Raw genomic sequence first — 22,782 nt, forward strand, 5'->3', positions numbered from 1 at the left:
AAATTGTTGAATAATATTGTTATAAAGGTCATAAAAATAACAAAAACAAATAACTTAAGGACGAGCACACCTAAAAGTTAAACATTCTAAAAATAGAATTATTAGCAAAAACCAACAATACCAACAACCACATGATCAAGTGAATTGCAGCGGAATAGCTGCGCTTGATTGTGTTGGCATAACAAAAATGAAAATAGTGGAAAAAAGCAAACGATAATTTACAAGGCGTACTTAGCACGGTGCATAGGCAACTGGCTGAGTCAGTGGGATCGTCGGTTCGAATCCTACTGAAAGAAGTCTGATGAGGAAATGTGGTGATTTCCGAAATAGCTATCACTTCTACCATTTTTTCAAATTATTGTTGCTTTTCCACAATAAATTTTCATTTAAAAAACGGCCTCGAGCTCAATATAAATTGTTGAATATAATTGTTATAAGGCCAAAAAAATAACAAAAACAAATAACTTAAGGACGAGCACACCTAAAAGTTAAACATTCTAAAAATAGAATTATTAGCAAAAACCAACAATACCAACAACCACATGATCAAGTGAATTGCAGCGGAATAGCTGCGCTTGATTGTGTTGGCATAACAAAAATGAAAATAGTGGAAAAAAGCAAACGATAATTTACAAGGCGTACTTAGCACGGTGCATAGGCAACTGGCTGAGTCAGTGGGATCGTCGGTTCGAATCCTACTGAAAGAAGTCTGATGAGGAAATGTGGTGATTTCCGAAATAGCTATCACTTCTACCATTTTTTCAAATTATTGTTGCTTTTCCACAATAAATTTTCATTTAAAAAACGGCCTCGAGCTCAATATAAATTGTTGAATATAATTGTTATAAGGCCAAAAAAATAACAAAAACAAATAACTTAAGGACGAGCACACCTAAAAGTTAAACATTCTAAAAATAGAATTATTAGCAAAAACCAACAATACCAACAACCACATGATCAAGTGAATTGCAGCGGAATAGCTGCGCTTGATTGTGTTGGCATAACAAAAATGAAAATAGTGGAAAAAAGCAAACGATAATTTACAAGGCGTACTTAGCACGGTGCATAGGCAACTGGCTGAGTCAGTGGGATCGTCGGTTCGAATCCTACTGAAAGAAGTCTGATGAGGAAATGTGGTGATTTCCGAAATAGCTATCACTTCTACCATTTTTTCAAATTATTGTTGCTTTTCCACAATAAGTTTTCACTGAAAACGGCCTCGAGCTCATAAAAATTGTTGAATATAATTGTTATAAAGGCCATAAAAATAACAAAAACAAATAACTTAAGGACGAGCACACCTAAAAAGTTAAACATTCTAATAATAGAAATATTAACAAAAACCAACAAAACCAACAACCACATGATCAAGTGAATTGCAGCGGAATAGCTGCGCTTGATTGTAGTTTTAAGTTTTCACTGAAAACGGCCTCGAGCTCATAAAAATTGTTGAATATAAGTCTTCAAAGACTTTTATTTTGAGACTTATTTTATAAAAGTCTTGCCATAATAAATATCATTGAGATAAATATTTTTAAGTCTTCAAAGACTTTTATTTTTAGACTTTTACTATAAATAAATAACTAGTATCGCTCGGTTGTCGAAATACGACCTCCTCACTTTTTGCACACCCTTTTTCATTTTGCTTGTGCTGTTTTTTAAGTCCACCAGCACTTATTTATCGTCTAGGTCAATAATATTGCTTGGTGGAGTAATAAATATTCTGTTAAATAGTTTTATAATTTTTGTTTGTTTTGAAGTCTTCAAAGACTTTTATTTTTTGACTTATATTAAAAAAGTCTTGTCATAATAAATATCATTGAGATAAATATTTTTAAGTCGTCAAAGGCTTTTTACGTATACGGACCATAAATGAAATTTTTCGGAATAACTCGACTCCTGCGCTACCTACCGGAAAAAACAAACAAAATTTGCACTTTCTCTTTGAAAGACCTTTCGAATAAAAGAACAATCATTGAAATCGGGTGAGCAGTAGGGAGGAATAGATTTGTATGGAATTTCGTTAGCGTATTAATATTTCTATAGATTATGAGTGCGAAGAAATTGTTTAAGTCTTAAAGGACAGGGCTTGTTCAGGACCAGTGTTGCCACAAAGATTTTTAATTTTTTACCAAACCTCTAAAAAAAAATAACCAAACTCAGAAAAAAATTACCAAATTTTTATGAGCATAATATTTAAATAAATTGGAAATTATTTTTCGACGTATGTAGACAATTATTTTGGCGACGACTGAACTACGTCACGTTTGGGATTGTGACCAGCTTAGATCTATTTATATTTTTCGAGCGAAAGATGAGTTCTTCCTCTTGTTTTATAACAAACTCATAAAAATTCATATCACCATCTACAGAGCATTTAGACAACGAAGATGAACAATTTACAGCTGTGGTTGTCCTTTTCAATGTATTACGACTATAACAATTCACAGATATTTTTAAAACATAAAACAAAAAAAATCCGTCAGAGATTTATAAACATTTAAAAGGTGTTTAATAGTTCATTTCCACTGCAGTTTATGCCTATTGGAAATAGGCTGTAACATACAGTCTTTACATAAAGTGTTTTAAATAACTTAAAACCACATCATGAAACCAGCAAATGTATCGTTAAACGATAGATAAAATTTACTTTTACAATTTTATAAATGGGTCACATTCGTATTTAATCGCAAAATTTTAATTAGTCCTGTGAAATTATTTTCTTTCACCAATGGTTCCGGCATGTTAAAATGATCCAAAACCCTGATTTTTGGGACTGTAGGGGCTGTTATCGAGCCGCCATATTAGGAAAAATGGGTGGTTTCCTTAAATTTCTATATTGCGAACTCATACTAAAAGCTCTGAGTTGTCAAGGCAAATTGTTACATTAAGAGCCCTTTAAATTTTTGGTTCTCTTAAGGGGTAGACACATACATATGTAAGTACATAAGCAAATTGTGCAATTTTAAGAAGATTCAAAATCATAAATTTTTATAAGTAATAGGTTAGTATTAAAATCTTAAAAGAAAAGACTTACGTTGAAAAAATTACCACATTGAAAAAAAAATTACCAAATTACCAAACTCGTTCTAAAAAGAAAAAAATTACCAGTTTTGGTAAAAAATTACCAAAGCGGCAACGCTGGTCAGGACCATTTCGGGATTATTTCGGGACCATTTCGGGACTAGTTGGGGGACAGTTCGGGTCTAGTTGGGGCTCAGTTCGTAAACAGGTTTGCACTAGTTGGGGAGTGGTTTGGGTCCTGTTGGGGACTAGATTGGAACTAAATATATTATATACCCAAATAGGGGAAATTGGGGAATTTTACCCCCTCCCCCCCCAAGACTGTGTAACATGTATTTTCATAATATTCAACTGAATATCGTGAAATATCATTACAAGAATATATAACAGGTTTGTTGAACGTCTTCAAAAAAATTTTCTCAAGTTTGCCCTTCGCTGTTTGAACTTTTCAGACTCCTTAGAAATTTCCTTCCGTTTTATGGTTGTAATGTTAGAACGCAATACGCCAGTAACGCCCCCATCTATTGTGCCATCCGAGAATTTAATGCCATGAATAATGCAGTCGCGGTTGACTTTTCAATCCCAAAGACAGCTTTTTAAATCTTTTGAATTCCTATTTCTAGCTTTGTGAATTATTTCAAATAGATCAAGTTAATTTAGTACTCTTCTAGTCTGGAATGTTATTATAAATCCTTAGACTAAATAAATAAATAAAAATAAAAATAATAAAAAATTACAGTTATGTAGCGTGTACTCCCCGCACCGGCATCGTCGATAACTAACAAGTTGCCACTTTTTATGTAATCGTGCAACTCTGTAGTATAAACAAATAATTCATTTGACGCGGAGTGAAAATATACAGGCCGTTTTAAATTATAATTATTATTTTAATAAATTTGAATTATTGTTCACTTCCATTTCATTGGACTCTTAAATTAATTACACTGGTTAACAGCAAAAATGTCCAATGGATGCCACTATCCAATTTCTATTGTGATTCCGAAAATCGAGTTATTTTTTTTTCTACGGATACATTTTCGAGATATTTGCAATTTACCGTTATTCAGCTTAAAATAGTGGTTCCACTTAGGACCGGTTGCTCAAAGCCTGGATGACACTAATCCCCGGTTAAACATCGTTATCGACGTTACCAACACCGTGTTATATGCATGGAGTCGAAAACGTCGATAACGATGTTAACCGATGATTAGTGTCAACCAGGCTTTGAGCAACCGGCCCTTAATCACGTATATCTTACGAAACAATTGAACAATCGTAATACGAAATACGGCAGATGAAAGCCAATGAAATTCTCCATAAGCCATTCTACTTTTCGATAGGCCTGATAGTTTCTGAGAACTTTATTAACAAAAAAATAAAAAAAAAACAAAACAGTCGTTATTTTTTTCCTTGTTAGAGTTTAAATTTTTTCATAAAAAAACAAAAAATCTGGAGTTATTATTTAATTTCTCACTGATAAACAAAAAATTTGCAGGTAAAAGTGTCACCGTTTTTGAAATATTTACATTTTTTCGAATTTAAAAAAATCGTGTATTTTCATGTGTTTTCTTTAACTGCAACTGCAAACCGGGCAATACTTAGTAAATTTTTTATGTAAAATACTTCCAGATAGCTGCCTTTCCATACTCAAATGCAATGTAGTTAAAATATATTAAGGAACCATCATAAAATTAGGACTATTTCTGGATTTTTAACTTTTTGATATTTTCTTCCCCAAATTTGACTATCTCGGGTGAAAAAAAAATGTACTGAGCTATAACTTTACATTACATAAAAAAATTGCTCATTTAATAAAGATTTCAGAAAGGTGCCACACTTACTGTTTTGAATAGAAAAAAAAAGTTATAAAAGTTAGAATATATTTAATAGATTTAAATTGAATTTGCTCTTGTTACCGTCAAAATTGAATTTGCTCTTGTTACCGTCAAATGACATGCTAAATAGTACAAAGGTACATAATTACTTGCTTCTGACATTATTTTATGTTACTTACCGGAATTCGGACTAGAGTCTATAACAAGGGCTATATCTATCAATATTTTGTGTGAAGGATGGGTTCACGTGAAATAAGATATACATGAGTTGTTTGAAGAAAAATTTATTCATTTATTGATAAAATATGCTCAAATTGGCGACCTTCTACTCTAATACAAGCTCGGCACCTTTTAAGAAAAGACGCTTTTAGAGATCTTAAACTCAATTGGGCTATCTCAGCAGCAGCTCCATTTATTTGTTCCCGCAAATGCTCTTCGTTTTGAATTGTTTTTGAATAAATTTTGTCCTTAAGACAGCCCCAGTAGAAAAAATCTAATGGATTCAGGTCTGGCGATCTAGCGGGCGACGTGTGTGGCCCGTATCGTCCAATCCACCGGCGAGGATAAGTTTCGTCTAAATGAGCTCTTACTTCACGCCCGTAGTGAGCAGGGCACCCGTCATTTTGCAGCCATAGTCTTCGCCGCAGGTTTAAGGGTACATCTTCCAAAAGAGTTGGAAGCAGTTCCTGAATGAACTGTAAATAACTGTGAGAGTTGAGCGTTGGCGGCAGTTCCACAGGTCGCAATATCTGACAATTAAAAATACCGCACCATAAATTTATTTTGTACCGGTACTGCGAACGATCTTCTCTCATTTCGTGAGGATTGTATATCTGCCAACTGTGAAGGTTATGTAAATTAAAATAACCATCACGTTTGCATGATGATTCATCGCTCCAAATTATTTTATTAAAAAAGTTGGGGTCTGATTCATGCATTCGCAACATTTCACGGCAAAATCTAACCCTCGACAGGTAATCTCTTTCCTGTAGAGCCTGAACACGTTGAATGTGGTAGGGATGAAATCGATGGTCTTTTAAAGCTTTGGGAACTGTAGTTTTTGGTATTCCCGTCCGTCTTTCCATCATTCTCACTGAAGTCGATGGACCTAGTTCCACTTCCTCTAACACAGCTTCAACATCTACCGCTGCAGGACATCCTGTTTCGCCGCCACGCCTTCCAGGTATGCGACCTTAAAAAAGTGAAAAATTATAGTTAACAAGCAAGCAAACAAGAAAGGTGTAAAAATCACTTACCTTCATATATTTCTCTATGGGTCCGGGCGAATACTTCACGACCCGGATGTCGACGATTGGGGTATCGCTCTGCATAGAGTCTTTGAGCAGCTCTGGCATTACAGCAAGCTTCACCGTAAATTAGGTGAATATCCGCATATTCATGCGACGTATACTGCGTGTTCTCTGTCATAGTATTAATCACCATCATTGCGAGAGTGGTGTCGTATGCAAGTCGTTTTTCGAGAGTCGAATCGTATCGCAAATTGCACGCCATTGCCTAAAATTTCCATTCGACTAGTGTATTAAAACGGAAAAACTGGCAGCACTGTATAGTTTTCGACGATTTTCGTCATTTACTTATTTCAGCACGACAGTAAACAATGCCAATGTTGTCGAGTCGTACAATTTAGCCTAATTTACGACTTACGCAATGAGGCTGAATAACACAATGTTCGAAGGGTCCAATTTCACAAAATCCACTTTCACTAATTCCGGTAAGTAACACAAAATAATGTCAGGAGCAGGTAATAATGTACCTTTGTACTATTTAGCATGTCATTTGACGTTAACAAGAGCAAATTCAATTTAAATCTATTAAATACATTCTAGCGTGTCTCAGTCCTTTACCCACAAAAGCGGCTATAACTTTTTTTCTATTCGAAACAGTAAGTGTGGCACCTTTCTGAAATCTTCATGAAATGAGCAATTTTTTTGTGTAATGTAAAGTTATAGCTCAGTACAGTTTTTTTTTCACCAGAGATAGTCAAAGTTGGAGAAGAAAATATCAAAAAGTTAAAAATCCCGAAATAGTCCTAATTTTATGATGGTTCCTTAATTTATTTTAACTACATTGCATTTGAGTATGGAGAGGCAACTATCTGGAAGTATTTTACATAAAAAATTTACTAAGTATTGCCCGGTTTGTAGTTGCAGTTAAAGAAAACACATGAAAAGGCACGATTTTTTTTAAATTCNGTATTGCCCGGATTGTAGTTGCAGTTAAAGAAAGTACATGAAAAGGCGCGATTTTTTTTAAATTCGAAAAAATGTAAATATTTCAAAAACGGTGACACTTTTACCTGAAAATTTTTTGTTTATCAGGGAGCTCACCGCCCCACCTACCTTCCCCTAAAGTTTGGCACGTTACTTCTGGGACACCCTGTATGTATTTGCCTTTATTAATACGGCGCTTGTTGTGTGACGGCAAGAGTGCATGCATACCTATAATTACAAGTGGAAAAAATATTATCAAGATAAAACTTATGTCAAAATATATCGTAACCAGAACTTAATTTATAGAAACAAACGAGTTTAAAAAGCGCCAAACACTGCGCGCCATATTTGAATGTATCTGGAAAAAACGTTAGATTTCCTTAGAGGATATTGACTACGTGATAAAAACCTCAGTGCACCGCCCATCACTGTAACCAAGCGTGGTATTCGAAGATCCCTTCCCTTTTCATTAGTATGTTTATTTAGTGGCCAAAGCATTCGCTCCCAAGCGTTCATTGTAAAAAGCATACTTTTAACGTGCGTTCTGTCAAACCAACTTCAACGCCAAAGCCTACACGAAAGTTCTATGTGGACCGGCCTTGAATCATTTAATTTCAATGGTGAGGAGTAACCGTTAATCTTATGCTTTGTGTTTACACGAACTGGGATTAGAAACTATATTGAGTCGAACCCTGTTAATATAATTCTTGTAACACTTTTTGTTCAATACATTGTATTTATGCCCAAGAGTATGTGGAGTAGTGAGAAGATAAGTCAGACTTTATAAAGAGCTTAAGTGCTTTGGATTTTTATTTGTTTAAGCATTTTGATTCGTCAGTAAACCACTGAGAGGTAGACACTGCGTTAGCTTCATTAACAAGGGGAATTATTTTACTGATAATATGGCGTAAGGAATTGCTAAAATGTAAGGCACTATCTTCAGCATTCCCACCATTCTGGGCCAAGTTATTTTCAATATCAACAGGTGTATCAAAGAGGTCGTCCACAAAAACTAAATCCAGATATTTAGCTGAATTATTACTAATAGAGTTGATCTGGTAAAGACCTAGATTTGAAAGATCGTTCAAAAATTGTATGAAGACTTCACCAGGCGAATTTGGTACCAGAATGGCATCTATTAGATTCCAAGAAACACCCGCAAGATTGAAATCACCAAGGGCTGCCAAAATTCCACGAACCCCCGCTCTGAGACAACCACGGCCCAAGAGACCGCGAGGTCAGAAATAACCTAAAATTGTTAACAACACTAATGACGTTTTCCTTTCTACAAAAAATGTTGCCTTTTCATTGCCCGGTTCTTAGTGTTTGTGCTGAGAGGGCAATGAGAAGGTAACATTTTTCGGTAGAAACGAAAACGCCATAAGTACTTAAAATCAATTAAAGTGAGACACAACTAAAGACCATATGGCCAACATGTTTGTCGTTAACGTTGCATTCGCATGTATATTTCTGAAATGTTGTATAAAACCCAAAAGTTTTTCATTTATCCTGATAATAAACCTCAATAGCTACATTTTATATACAGACACTTGTTTCCTATCTTTTGTTGTTTTAAAGGTAAATGTGGTTTTAAGTGGTCTTTAACGCTACATTTTTTGGAAGTGAGTTATATATAACGTCATTATACGGAAAACTTGGCGACAAATCTACAAACCTAAATTTGTGGAATTTAACGTTACCTACACTGAGGGAAATAATGCATAGTAAAAATTAATACTTTATATTTGATTATCGTTTAAAAATGTTCGTGTTTAAAAATAATATTTTCATACAAAATTTATTACGCATGTATTTGACTGTTCACATCTGAGTATGTATATGTAAGTGTACATACGCACCCCAAGCATGCAGAGCGCCGCTCTGAGAGTGGCGACAACACACACATACATACATAGTACAAATCGCGTGCTGTGGTGTTGATGGATATTCAACATTTGAAAGCAAATTTGTATGGCTGGGTGTAGCTGAGTGCGCAAAGATGCTTGCCACAAGTTGTTGACATCCGGAGATGGTCGGGTTCGAATTCCACTGCAGGCAACATGCAAATTAAATTTTTTTTTAATTTTTGTCTTGATTATTCACTTCGCGGATGCTTTTTCAGTATGAACGCGGTCATTTTAATATGCGCGTAATTGAATTGAATATTTACCAATATACAGTACTTTCGTTGACGTTTATAGTAAGATCAATTACGTTTCTATTTGATTTTAATATGTTTTTCCCTCAGTGTATACTATATTCTCCATTTTGATCGCATACGAGGCACAAGAGAAATACATACATAATACATATGGGTCAATCCATGCAAAATTTACACAAAAATTTTTTTCCGCTCAAATTTTTTTTCTCTGCATTCTTTGGGTAAAAATATGATGCACATATTTTTTTATTTTCATTTGACACATACAGTTTCCAAGATATATTTTTTTTACCTTTAAGCATGCCAAACTTTTTAATATATGCTTCCGCGCAAGCAAGCATTTTAATAAAAAAAAACCTAATCATCGTACCATTTATGACTTTTTCTTGGCTTTCATACGAGGATTACGAGAAGTCAATACAATTATTTTTTAATACAAAAAATTGGGTATTAAAAAAATAATAAATTAGTTTTTTTTTCAAAATTTGTAATGATTTTTTTAGTTTTTTAATAGGGTTCTAATTACGCCCTTCTACAATAATGAATATGAATGTCTACTTTTTATTTGCTGAGGCACGCCTTTTTCCCGGTTTTACAAAGCTTTCTATTTACAAAAAGAATAAGTCTTGACTTTCAGTCTGCAGTTTTCCTCAGGCTCAATGCTGTGAATTTCATGCGTGCCTGATATAGTCTTGCACTTTTAAATTGATTTTTGTTCTGCTTCTTCCTAGTCCTGAGAAACGAGATATTGGGTAGTGATGTTTCCAATAGCCACAATTTTCTCTATGAGTGGGGGAATGATTCATTTATCTGTGGTCATAAACAATAACCGCATAAGTAGAAAAACCTGTATTCGAGAAAAACGTTTTAAACATTTGGATTGTAATGTTAACCTAATGGGGAAACCAAAATATGTTCGTCCAAAACTTTTTAAATAGCCTAGATGGAGATTTCACATACACATGGAAGAGTAGTTGCAGAATACGATAACATAAAACTCAATTCTTTCCTAAGTCGACTCAGGCGGTTATTGCTTATAACTACAGACAATATGTCCATACCAAGTTCCAGTACTCTACCATGAACACTTCCAGAGATATGTCAAGTCCGGGTGGTGGAATTTGATTTTCAAATCCGTTAGCAATACAATCGGAATTGTTCTTCATCCTATTAATGATAAAGTAATAGTAAAGCAAATAAACCAAATAAAAAGTAGATATTCTTATTCATTATTGTAGACGAGCGTAATTAGAACCCTAATAAAAACAAACTTCATTCAGAACTTGTCTTTTATGTAATACCGAAGAAATTCAGTGCGAGCATGCAGCCTGTTATACGAGTACATAGATAGATGGCAAGAATGATAGAATACAAGATTGCGCCGATCAGAGAGGATTTTTGAGAATAACTTTTGTGTGACGTCACACTGGTGCAATTGCGAGAGAGGAATGCCAAAACGTGAGCAAGAATGGAAGAAGAAGAAAAAATTTTGCAAGGGAAATGTAAACAAGTTGCACCAGTGTGACGTCATGCAAACAACGATTCTGTCAAATTCGTTAAGAGAGGAATAGCGGTCCGAGATCGGCGCAACCTTTGTATTCTCTCAATCGTGGATAGATGGTGCACGTCAAGGAGAGCGCGCGGTTTTTAGCGGTTTCGCAGTTGTTTAAAATTTGATTACAAGCGTAATTATGAACTAACCACGCTGAAATTTTTACAGGTTTTACTTAAGTATTTGGAGAACAGTTTTCAATAAAAAAATTAAAAAAAAACATTATTAAATTTGAAAAAAAAAATTAATTTTTTATTAGTTTTTTAATATCCAATTTTTTGTATTAAAAAATAATTGCATCGACTTCTCGTAATCCTCGTATGAAAGCCAAGAAAAAGTCATAAATGGTACGATGATAAGGCTTTTTTTATTAAAATGCTTGTTTGCGCGGAAGCATATATCAAAAAGTCCTTTTTTGGCATGCTTAAAGTTGTATGTATGTATGTGTCAAATGAAAATAAAAAAATACGTATATCATATTTTTACCCAAAGAATGCAAAGAAAAATAATTTGAGCGGAAAAAAATTTTTAGTGTAAATTTTGCATGGATTGACCCATATACTTTATTTTATGTCGCCCTGCTTTCCTGAAATATGTACTGCATTAATGTTACTTGTTCGAATTCCTGTGCCTACAGCTAGTGCTGAACGATCATTTTCGAAACTAAAATTAATAAAAACCTATTTGAGAAACTCTATGGGACAAGACAGGTTACGTAGCTTGGCTATTCTGTCTATTGAAAATTCTATGGCTCTACCTTTAAACTTTGTTGATATTATATATATATACAGAAAGCTCGGAGAAAAGAATTTTATTAATAAATATATTATCAAAATTAATTTTTTATTTCATTATAAATAAATATGTATAAACACATGCTCTTGAAAATAAAATTTATTAGATATTTAACTAAAATGCGCACATTATCGTTAATAGTGTTGGGTAACTACTTATTATTTCTAGAGTACTAAAGTTCGTCAATTCGACTACCAGTGTTGCCGTTGATAATTTTCAGAAAGTCGAAAAAAAGGGGTCATTGACGAAAAGAAGGGTCACCATATCATTTTTGCTTTCCTTTACTAGCAAAAGAATAACAGGCCGACTCTGAACAGAAACTCTCTGGAAGAGTTGAGCTCTCAAAGAAGTGTCAAACAACTTTTTCGAAGTTCGAATTTCCTGGAGAAACCAATTCCCGGAGAATAAACTCCCCGGGAGTATTAAGAATTGGGCGGTAAATCTGTTGAATTGAAAAAGAAAATAGCGAGACAAGCGTTGCATAAAATAGGGTTGCAAACATACACATACATCTAGTTGCTGCTAGAAGAAGAGTTGCATTTCCTTTAAACGTTTTAAGTGATGCATTTTTTTGTACTTTTAGGAGGAAATATTTTTTCTGTTAATATTTCCTAAATAAAATCTCTGAAAAGGAGCAAAAGTCGCACATAATTTTGGAAAAGGGTCAAAATACGAAAATTTTCAACAAGTCGGGTCAAAGGGTATTGGCGCTTAAAAAGGGTCAAATTGCCATTTCAGTCGCACAACGGCAATGCTGCTTGTAAGTATGCACAATGATACTTACAGCTTACCTGTTGGAAGCCATCACGCAACCGCGACGTTTGGGGATGACACCGCCCTCCTGGCAGTGGATGACACCATCGAAAATGCAACGATTAAACTTCAAGAGGCCGTTATACTGCTGTACTACGGGCTATAAAGTTCCGTATCAAACTGAAATATCAATCATACAAACCGGTTTACGTCGATGCGTTTAATATGTAGTCCACTCGTCAACGAAGCAAAATACTTAGGTATTACGCTTGTTCTGTTAACTTTGCCATAAAATCGCAGAACATGAATTGTGAATTGTCAAAATCGAAAGAGCGCGTTCACAATACCGTTTATGCATAAATTCGAACATACACACAAAAACAAATCCGATTAAGCTTGCTCTACATTCGGTGAAGGTGACTCTTTCTTTTCAATGCTAACCACCGTCCGAACAACAGCGATTAGAGAAACGCTCTGTTCAAATAATAAGAAAAAATTAAAAGGGTCCCTTTCATTCCTTGTAAAGTATTTATCATGCAAACTCGGTTCTGAATTGTGCCTCTATAATTTTAGGTTGATACTTGCTGTATTTATTGTAAACTCGAATTGGAATCATAGCCGTGAATAAAACCCGGAGAGAGTAAATGAAAATAGTCATCTGGAAATCAGTGTGCCGTGAATTATTTTCTTGTGCTGCTAATTCGTTTCCAGTTGGAGCCTTTAACCAACGTTACCGGTTAAAGCCAGAACACGCTCTACGCTAAATTGCGCTGGAAACAAAACACGGCTCAAGCGGAGAACTGTAAGGGCACTGTTACGCGACGATCCCTTGGCACCAATTGTTGTTGCTTTCACTGCACAATGAAAAAATTGAGAGCGAGCGGTAGAACTGAACCGCATGCCCAATCGGTTCAAATTTGACTAGCCCGCTGAGATCGAATCACAGATCAAACAAGTAAGAGCAGCGCTGTTTTCGGCTATACCGAGCGCTTCATACCTTTCATGAATATCTGAAAATTTTACTTTAACAGATCACTGCATTTAAAAAAATTTATATATTCACAGCATACGTAGATAGAGGAGATACATATATAAAAAAATATCTAACCAATCAGAGATATGGAAGATATACCTTTTATAGCACCAATCTAAGTGATTTTCACTGCTGTGTGATCGGTATGTAAACCGCTAACACAATTTAATGGGTTTAGCTTCCTACATAAAAGAAATGTATCGCAAAAACTGGTATCTGAACAATCAGTGGTATAGGAGATAAAGTTAATACAGCATAGATTTTGACGATTTTCTCAGTAGACTTTGTATTATTATTTATAAAATAGCTTACGAAATTTATCGGTTCTAGCTGTCCAAATAAAGGAGTTTTACAGTAAAACCCCATATCTGAACAATCAGTTGTATGGAGGCAATAAATAGGCTATAGTGACCCGATCTTTGTTAATTTTACTATAAACTTTCTGCTGATAATGAGTGAAAGTAGTCCGAAATTTCATGTTTCTAGCTGCATATATGGATAAGTTATAATAAAGAATCTCATATCTGAACAATCAGTTGCATTTTCACTGTAAATATTTTTTTGATAATGGGTGGAAATATTGCGCAATTCATATTTCCAGCTGCATAGATGGCGGAGTTATATCGAAAAATCGCATATCTGAACAATCAGTTGTATGGGAGCTATATGTAAAAGTGACCCGATCTTTGTTATTTTAACTATAAGTATTCTGTTGATAATGGGTAGAAGTATTGCAAAATTTCATGTTCCTAGCTGCATAAATTGAAGAGTTATAACGAAAATTCTTATAACTGAACAATCAGTTGTATGGGAGATATATGTTATAGTGACCCGATCTGTGCTACTTTCACTGTAAGTATTCTGTTAATAATGGGGTAAAACGGTGTGAATTTTCATGTTCCTAGCTGCATAAATGGAGAAGTTATGGCAAAAAATCTCATATCTGAACAATCAGTTGTATGGAGGCTATAGGTTATAGCGACCCGATCTTCGCCATTTTCTCTGAAAATATTCTTTTGATAATGGGTGACAACAGTGCAAAATTCCATATTCCTAGCTACTTAAATGGAGAAGTTATAACGAAAAATCTTATATCTGAACAATCAGTTGTATGGAGGCTATAGGTTATAGCGACCCGATCTTCGCCATTTTCTCTGAAAATATTCTTTTGATAATGGGTGACAACAGTGCAAAATTCCATATTCCTAGCTACTTAAATGGAGAAGTTATAACGAAAAATCTTATATCTGAACAATCAGCTGTATGGAAGCTAGGTTATAGTGACCCGATCTTTGTAATTTTCACTCTCAGTTTTCTTTTGATAATCAGTGGAAGTATTGCAAAATTTCATGTTCCTAAATACTTAAATGAAGAAGTTATAACGAAAAACCTCATATCTGAACAATCAGTTGTATTATATTAAAGCTTCTAATATTCATCTAGGTTGTACCAAATCGTTAATTTATTTGAAGGGTTTGGTAAATACTAATAAATATTTCTTTGAAGCATATTTCTACAAATTCCATTCAACTTAACGTATGGTTGGTTTAGTCATAGTTAACAAATCTTAGTTGAGGCAACCACGATATTCATGCTTGTGAGCCACCCCTAAATAATGCTCAGCGCTCTCTCAGCACATGTGTGTTTCACATACGAAGAGCGCAGCTAAGCAATGCACACAGTCCCAGTTATTGAATCGTTTGAATTAGAGCTGGAAAACTATCGATAGTCGTGGCCATCGATAGTTTCGATAGTCGATACTCACAACCATCGATAGTATCGATACTATCGAAAATGTTGATACTATCGATAGTACTATCGATAGCTTTGATTAAAAAGGTCCAAAAATTAAACATAAACAATGTGAGTTGGTTTGTCATTTAATTTAGATTGTTGTTATATATGTATACATACATATTTGTTTTTCGATTAAAACTTAATGTGTGTGTTTTTTTTTTGTATTTTTGTATATTTGTTGTAGCAGATAAAATAAACCCTACGAAACGTCGTTTAAAAAGTGGAATAAAGTGGTTTTATTCGCACGCAAACTCAAAAGATCAGACTAGCCTACGAACTAGAACATATCAACTTTTATTGAGAATGAGATCGAAATTGCCAAAATATGTCTATATTTCTGCATATATGTAATACTTCTATATTGGCAGTAAGCTAACTTCTCAATGCGAGACAGTCTAGTACGGTTTTTGTCAATGTATTGTGTACTTGAGTGCCGTTTTTGTATATGTGTTGTGTACATGTTTATTTATAAACGTATGTGTTCCTTTTCTTTCGCACGTGTTTATTTATATATCTGTACTGTAGTGTTTTCGGACGGTACTAGCTCTTACTTCCAATATAGGAGTATTACATATATGTATTTCTGTTAAGGAACAAAAGTTTATCAACGATTTTTAGCTTCAATTTAATTGAATTCATTTTCCATGCTTTGATAAATGTCCTTTCCGATATCAAAAGATAAACTAGGTACCGCCGGATTTTACAGAATAATGTATGTATGAGTGAAAACTATCGATAGTGCTTACAAAACCATCGATGTTTTCGATAGTCAAAAACCATCGATATATCGATAGTGCCATCGATAGTTTTCCAGCTCTAGTTTGAATGCGATACTATGCCGACCATTGCATAAAAACGATTCAATGAATGAGACTGTGTGCGTGGAAATCATTGCTCCGCTACCGCTGTTCGTATATGGGTGAAACACGCGTGTGGTCACAGAGCGCTTAGTAAGCTATGGCATGTCGATCACTGCGCTAGATAGAGAAAGAAAAGTGTGTGCTATGACATGCCCAGACTTGTTTGTGTCAGTTTCTGTTTTGTTATCGCCGCAATTTATTTCCTTTTTTTCCAGTAATAAACGGTTAGCTGATTCACGTCTACAGAAAGTCCACAAAATTAATTGAAAACTTGTATCAACCAAAGCATTGTTTATATTTGCTCAACAATGATTTTATTCAACTAACAATATTGTCCACTCAAGGTAGTCGTTTTGTAATTATTAACAAATATACATTTGTCCCTACTAGAAGTCTCAAGTAAATTGCAGACTTTCGTGAACTAGATATTTATTTCACCATATCTAACTATGCCACTTGGTCACTATAACCAAATCTTGGTAATTATAACTAAACCTTTTTCTGAGTGTACAATTTTTATGGTTAAATTACTGACAGGCTCAATTTCAAAGTCCGCTTCTTCTGGGTGAAGTTAGCCTTAATGTTCCCTCCCGTGTATCAAGACACTTGTATCCCCTATTTTTGGAAACTTGTATAACTAATTTTGAGTTACGCGAGCCACTCCCTTGCTTATGCCGGGATTTTAACTCTCAATCCAGCACATTTGATATAACTGATTCGCTTTTCAGCATTAAGAAAACAATACTATCCTCTCTCAGTAAATGAATTATTAACATAAAGACATACAATCAGCTGATGAATTTAGTTCTGTAGCTGAACAATTTTAGATGTCGACACTTAACAAACTCCTACCTATCGTGACTCGGCGCAAAAATTGAAAATATTGGTTCCGTACGGCATGCAGACTGCGCCCGTCGTGCGGATGGGCGGGAATGGAGGGTAAAAACCGTTGGGATTATTATTAAAAAGGGTGGGCTTGGGAATACAAGTTACTATTTGTTCCTTTTAGTAGCGAAATGGAGTATTTTTCATACTATTTATCCTTTTTGTAGCAGATTGGTACATTTGTGCTGCAGATGTGAACAAAGAAGTACATATCGCACACTGTCTGCAAAAGAGAAACCTCTCAAAATCACACGTTCGTCAGAAAATGAGAAAAACTATTTCTTAGCACATGCCAGAGCTGTAAAAATTCGCAATAAATTTTTTTAGCAATCAATGATGGTGCTAGTAATAGGATTACAATCAAAATTGATTGCATTTTTCTGATTGTAAAAACTACAATCAATTTAATTGTAAGCCCATTTGATTGCAATGATTGTGATTGCAATCAAATCACTGATTCAATCAACCATTTTAATTGCAATCTCAAAAATGTAATAATTTATTCAAGCTTTTTTTATTAAAGAAATTGAGAGCGTAAAAGCAAAACAGAATTTTACTTTTGTTTATGCTTAACCATTTCAACAAATGGCGGCTTTTGACATTTAATCTTCTTCTTCCGGTAGCTAATTTCTACTAGTAAAAATTTCACTAGCAAGAATTTGCACCTCTCCCGTGTTATTACGCTCTCGATTCAGTGCTCCATTGGAAATTTTTTGGGTTATTATACACTTTTCCAGTAAAAATTTGCAGGTTCCAGTACTGACTATTTGTTACTATACACACCTAATATAAACAACGAGTTGTGAGCACTTCAAAATGCATGCATGTTGTTTTAGTAATTTACACTGAGAAAAGAGTTCAGATACGTAAGTATGTTTCTCTGAAAATATGATTTAGTTATCGTTACATGATTAAGTTATAGTTACCAAATCTTGTGCTGAAAGAAAAATATTTAATCTTATAAGTTTAAGTTTGACAACAGTAGCCAGAAAGTTGTTGCTGCTTGAAGAAAAACATTTTATTCAAAAAGCAGCAAAAAATATTGAAGACTGTTGTAAAATTTTAGCTTATAAGACAAATAGGATAACTTCTGAATTACATAATACCGTACAATATTTACAATTCACAAGACCAAATATAAAATGTGCGAACCAAAACTTATTGTGCGAATATATGACCGCCTAACTAATGCTGAACCGAATTCTGAGATAGGGCGTTCTTAAATCAAATTCTGAAGTAGAGCGTTATTGAAAAATTTTCTGAGATAGGGCGTTTTCGAAGTGGCTGCCGAGATAGGTCGATCTTCCACTCAGCCATCGATACGTTATACTACTAGGGATGGTTGAAAAACACGATGGAGGTGCTGTTTAGTTGCAGATTTGTCATGCAGAAAATCGAATTTGTATGCACGCAGATTGTATATGCTCTCGATTAGCGGAACATTAAATACGACAATCAAAACAACCTACTGCGAGGTGTAATGCCATTAACCCACTGAGGGCTTGTGTGCCTCACCATCGTACTTCCAATTATTCATCAAAATAAATGTTATTTAGACAGATTGCAGTTAGCAATTTTTATGCAATTAATGATTGCAATCAAAAATTAATTGCAATCAAAAACTTATTGCAATCAATTTCTTCTAAATCATTGCAAATTTCAATTTTTGCAATCAAAATATAAGCAATCAATGTTAATTGCAATTAAACTAGATTGCAATATTACGTAAAATATGCGATTGCAATCCAATTTGATTGCAATTTTTACAGCCCTGGCGCATGCTAATCATGTGGGCATGAAAAACTTTACCTTAGGTTTTTTCAACAAGTTATAACACAAAATTGCTCCAGTTTTTGCTGAAAGGTAAATAAAAGCTCTGTGTACATTTTAAGGGTATAATTTCGAAAATTCCTCATTTTGAGTTGTGTCCGTTTTGAAGATCGTGTGCGATATGTAGAATAAACCTGATGATAGCAACCTCAGTATATCCAGTAAAAAAAATGGTGAAGTCCTTTATGGGGATAAAGTTTCCAGAGGTGAAATTTTAGGTAGCACACAATTTCTTACACGCATGGTTGCTTTTCAGCATCAATGAAAGAAATTTAAGAAACATTAAAAAAAATATGCATATAGTGCATTAATTTTTGAAAGAAATACCATATAATGTATGTACTCTGATTAATAATATTAAAAAGTGTATTATAACCACCGTTTAATGTTATATTTGATACAAAATTAGGTTTACTTAAAATTACATCCCTGGTCCTTGTTCTTTCTGTATTGCATCGTGGTGAATTCACATTTCTCACAAATTTGACAACAAAACAAAATTAAGGGAGTATTTTATTTGCTAATTTTTGCGATTTCTACTGCTTAATGTAAATTTTATATATTTTTAGGATATGTTGAGCCAACAAAGAAGGTGCAGTTTGAAAATGAAGTTATTAGTATGAAGTAGCAGCGCAGGCACATTTGGAAAATTATGCCGACAAGCAAGATGGAATTTGGGAAAGTAAGTGCCTGGTTGCAGCATATCTATGTGTTAAAAAAGTATTTAATTTAATGAAATTGTGCTTAATAGAAATGTAATAAATCGAGTGGCGTTATTTAAGATGTGCTCCAAACATTTGGCGAAATTTTTTTCGTCTTCTCAACGTGCTAAGTTACAAGTTATGCTGACTGCCACCACGGTCTGTAAGAAGCCTGAAGCAAAGGGCAAACAACCTTCCAGGAAGCTGCCTGCTGTCCCCGAGTCGTAGCTGAATTTCAGCAAGAAGCAGGTCAGCAAACGTGCTACCCTGATCAAGCGTAAACTAAAGCGTTCTGCTGTGATTGCACTCCGCAAACGTGATAACTTGGTGCATGCTGAGAAATATCAAGCAAAATATCGCCGTGATGGACGCCGTGAGAATAAGTTGCTCCGTCTGGCAAAAAAACGCGGCCCATTCTACGTGCCTGCAGAAGACAAATTGGCTTTTGTGATCTGTGTCCGCGGTATCAACAAAGTTGCACCAAAAGTGCGTAAAGTTTTACTGTTGTTCCGTTTTCGCCACATTAACCACCGTTTTTTCATCAAATTGAACCCTATATCACATGGGGTTATCCAAATCTTAAATCAGTTCGTGAATTGATCTACAAACGTGGAATTGTCAAGCACAACCGTCAACGTGTCTCAATCTCTGACAACTTTGTGATCGAACGCAAATTGCGCAAAGCCCACGATATTCAGTGCGTTGATTATTTGAAAGCCTCCAACTTCCTCTGGCCATTTAAGCTCAACACCAACCGGCGGCTGGCGCAAGAGGGCTAATCACTACGTTGAGGTTGGTGATTTCGGTAACCGTGAAGATAAGATCAACAAACTGCTGCGCAAGATGGTTAAAGAAATTTTTTGGTGTACAAGGTGGAGTATTTTTATTTCAAAAATATATAATAAATAAAAATAGAAAATGTTTTTTTTTTGTTTGTAACTTTCTGAAGGGTTAAATCGCAAATATGCCAATCGGAAGGCAGCTTATATTCGCAATTCCTTGAATAGTGTCGAAATTCCATTGCCGTTTCTAAAGGCCATTTCAAAAGGCTCCAATGCACAAATTTAATTATTTGTTTTGGTTTTTCAGCTCATTAATGAAGCAACTAGGGTTGCATTTACCGTCTATGAAAATATTTTATGAAGCGTTCCAAAATTAGCTCCGAGAAACTAAAAGTTGGTTCAGCTTAAGTGAAATAGTTTTTTGTTAAATATTTATTCCTGGTACTTATTAAAAAAAAAATCATATCAATATTAATGTATGAAATGAAGTAAATAAAAATCAACGAATACATTTCTTGAATATTTTGTCATAGAGCCGTTATTAAATACAGACATAACGGCGTCGGGCGTTGGTCTTGACGTATATAGAAGTAATGCGTTAGAGAGATAAATATACAAGCTAAAATTTTGTTTGTTAATTAACGATGCATTTTACTAATCAGCCTAATCGTGAGTTTCGCCAGAATTTTTTTCAACCACCCGTAGTGAACACACGGAAACGAAAAGTGAAAAGGTGACTCGGTTCGAGAAAATGAAACTCATGTTAAGGCTGAATATGTCGGAAACTAAAGCAGATATTTAAAAACAGATGACACTATTTGAAAGATCTTGATTAGTTTAGTACGACAGCATTACTAACGTAATTTGTACCAAATTACCGAAAACATTTTAGTCTATTACTCGGAAACTAAAGAAAATATCCAAAAACTGTTAACAAAAAATTGAAATACCTTATGTTAAAATATATAACTGCATCTTTAACTAAAAACTGTCAAAATGACGCTTACGGAAATTTTCCATACAAGAGACGATATTTGAAAGTTACTGGCATAATTTCGAGCCTGTATGAAAATTTTCGGCAAAAGTTAAGAAGTATATTCATATGCTGAGAAGATATTTTCGCAGATTCACAATTTATTTAAAGTATATGATCAGCCCTGTTTCCAATTCCATGTGAATAAATCGCTCCCATAATTTAATTTGTGCATTCAATAACTTAAATACTAAATTACAAATATTTCGACACAGTAAAATTAAAAATGGGTATGTATTAATAAAATAAATATTCTAAATACATTTATATTTCGGTTAAACCTGAGATGTTCAAGCGCACTGAAATATTTGTCCATCTATTTCTCTAGCACTAAAATAATTTTCACCACATTTAATTGCTGCACAACACCCTTATTGCCGAAAAAGCGTTGCTTGCAACACTAGTCCTTCATGGGGACCAAATGTGGTGAAAAAAATAGCTAAGTTTGTATACTGGATATAGTGAGATAGCAACCCTTGTTCTGTTTCGTTTTGACATGTTTTTATACACATGTGCAATAGTATCAGAGTCTTAGTGGTTTACCAAAAACGCTACCGCTCGCTTGGATGTACAAAATCGAATGAATCTCTTTATTTTCTAAGATGGCGCTTCACTTGTACAAAACGGTTATTGACATAACGAGTAATAATAAAACTAGTATACAAACAAACGAGTAAAGAGTCTTAAGGTCTAGTTACAGTTTCATCTTAACAACTAACTCTTAAGGTCTAGCTACAGTGTGTAAGTATAAGCACATGCTCTACTACTGTTTCCTACACATGCATATACCCCTCCTTATTTTTTTCATAATTTCACAACACAAATGTAAAATTTATTAAAAAATAAACCAAAAAAAAACAACTGAGCAAAAGAAATACTCTGGTCATTTGCTCCTCTGTTGGTCAAAGGGAGTAAGAATGGAAAAAATTAGAGGAAAAGTGCCGTGACCAGGGATCATATGATCGTCTGCGTAACAGCGCCCTATCAGACCTTAGCGAATGCGAGTAGACAGACGGCAGCGTTGATCCGGATCAAGCTTTTAATTTGCAACTGTCTTGATAATTTACTGCAGTTGATCCGGATTAAGTCCTAGATTTACATTTACAAAATTAATTCGGATCAAGGGAATTTTCGATGACAACACTGACCAAAACTCGGAGAGCGTATGTAAACTAGCATGGACATCTACCTTGTCATCGGAATTGAAGTAACCATACTAGGAATCCAATTTGAATTAAATGATAACTTATTTGAATTACCTAGTATGGTGACCACGGTTGCCGTTTTGTTCCAAATGGTCCAAATTTGGTCCATTTCTTTTCGTTTGGTCCATTGGTCCAATTCTTTTTAAAATGGTCCATTTCACAAGCCTTTGGTTAGGTTATTATCACCCTTTCACTTCATGCAATAGTGTCGCGTCAATTTTTTCTATTTACTTAATGGATGAACATTCCGCCCTATGTTGAATATCGTCATCGTTAGTAAAAGTGACGATACGGCCATCGTCAGC

General features: G+C 34.5%; 1 protein-coding gene and 1 pseudogene across 1 annotated transcript in view; both read left to right on the forward strand.

Annotated features, from left to right (window-relative positions):
- Nucleotides 1-20,464, forward strand: part of LOC108368128 (60S ribosomal protein L7-like) — a 25,337-nt pseudogene extending 4,873 nt beyond the window's left edge.
- The window catches only part of LOC108368126 (Na(+)/H(+) exchange regulatory cofactor NHE-RF1), a 31,307-nt gene that overhangs the window by 4,880 nt on the left and 3,645 nt on the right, over nucleotides 1-22,782 (forward strand). The window lies entirely within an intron of this gene.

This window comes from Rhagoletis zephyria, unplaced genomic scaffold (assembly GCF_001687245.7).
Source record: "Rhagoletis zephyria isolate East Lansing unplaced genomic scaffold, Rhagoletis_zephyria_1.1 Rzeph_scaffold_02963, whole genome shotgun sequence".
Classification (NCBI taxonomy): Eukaryota; Metazoa; Arthropoda; class Insecta; order Diptera; family Tephritidae; genus Rhagoletis; species Rhagoletis zephyria.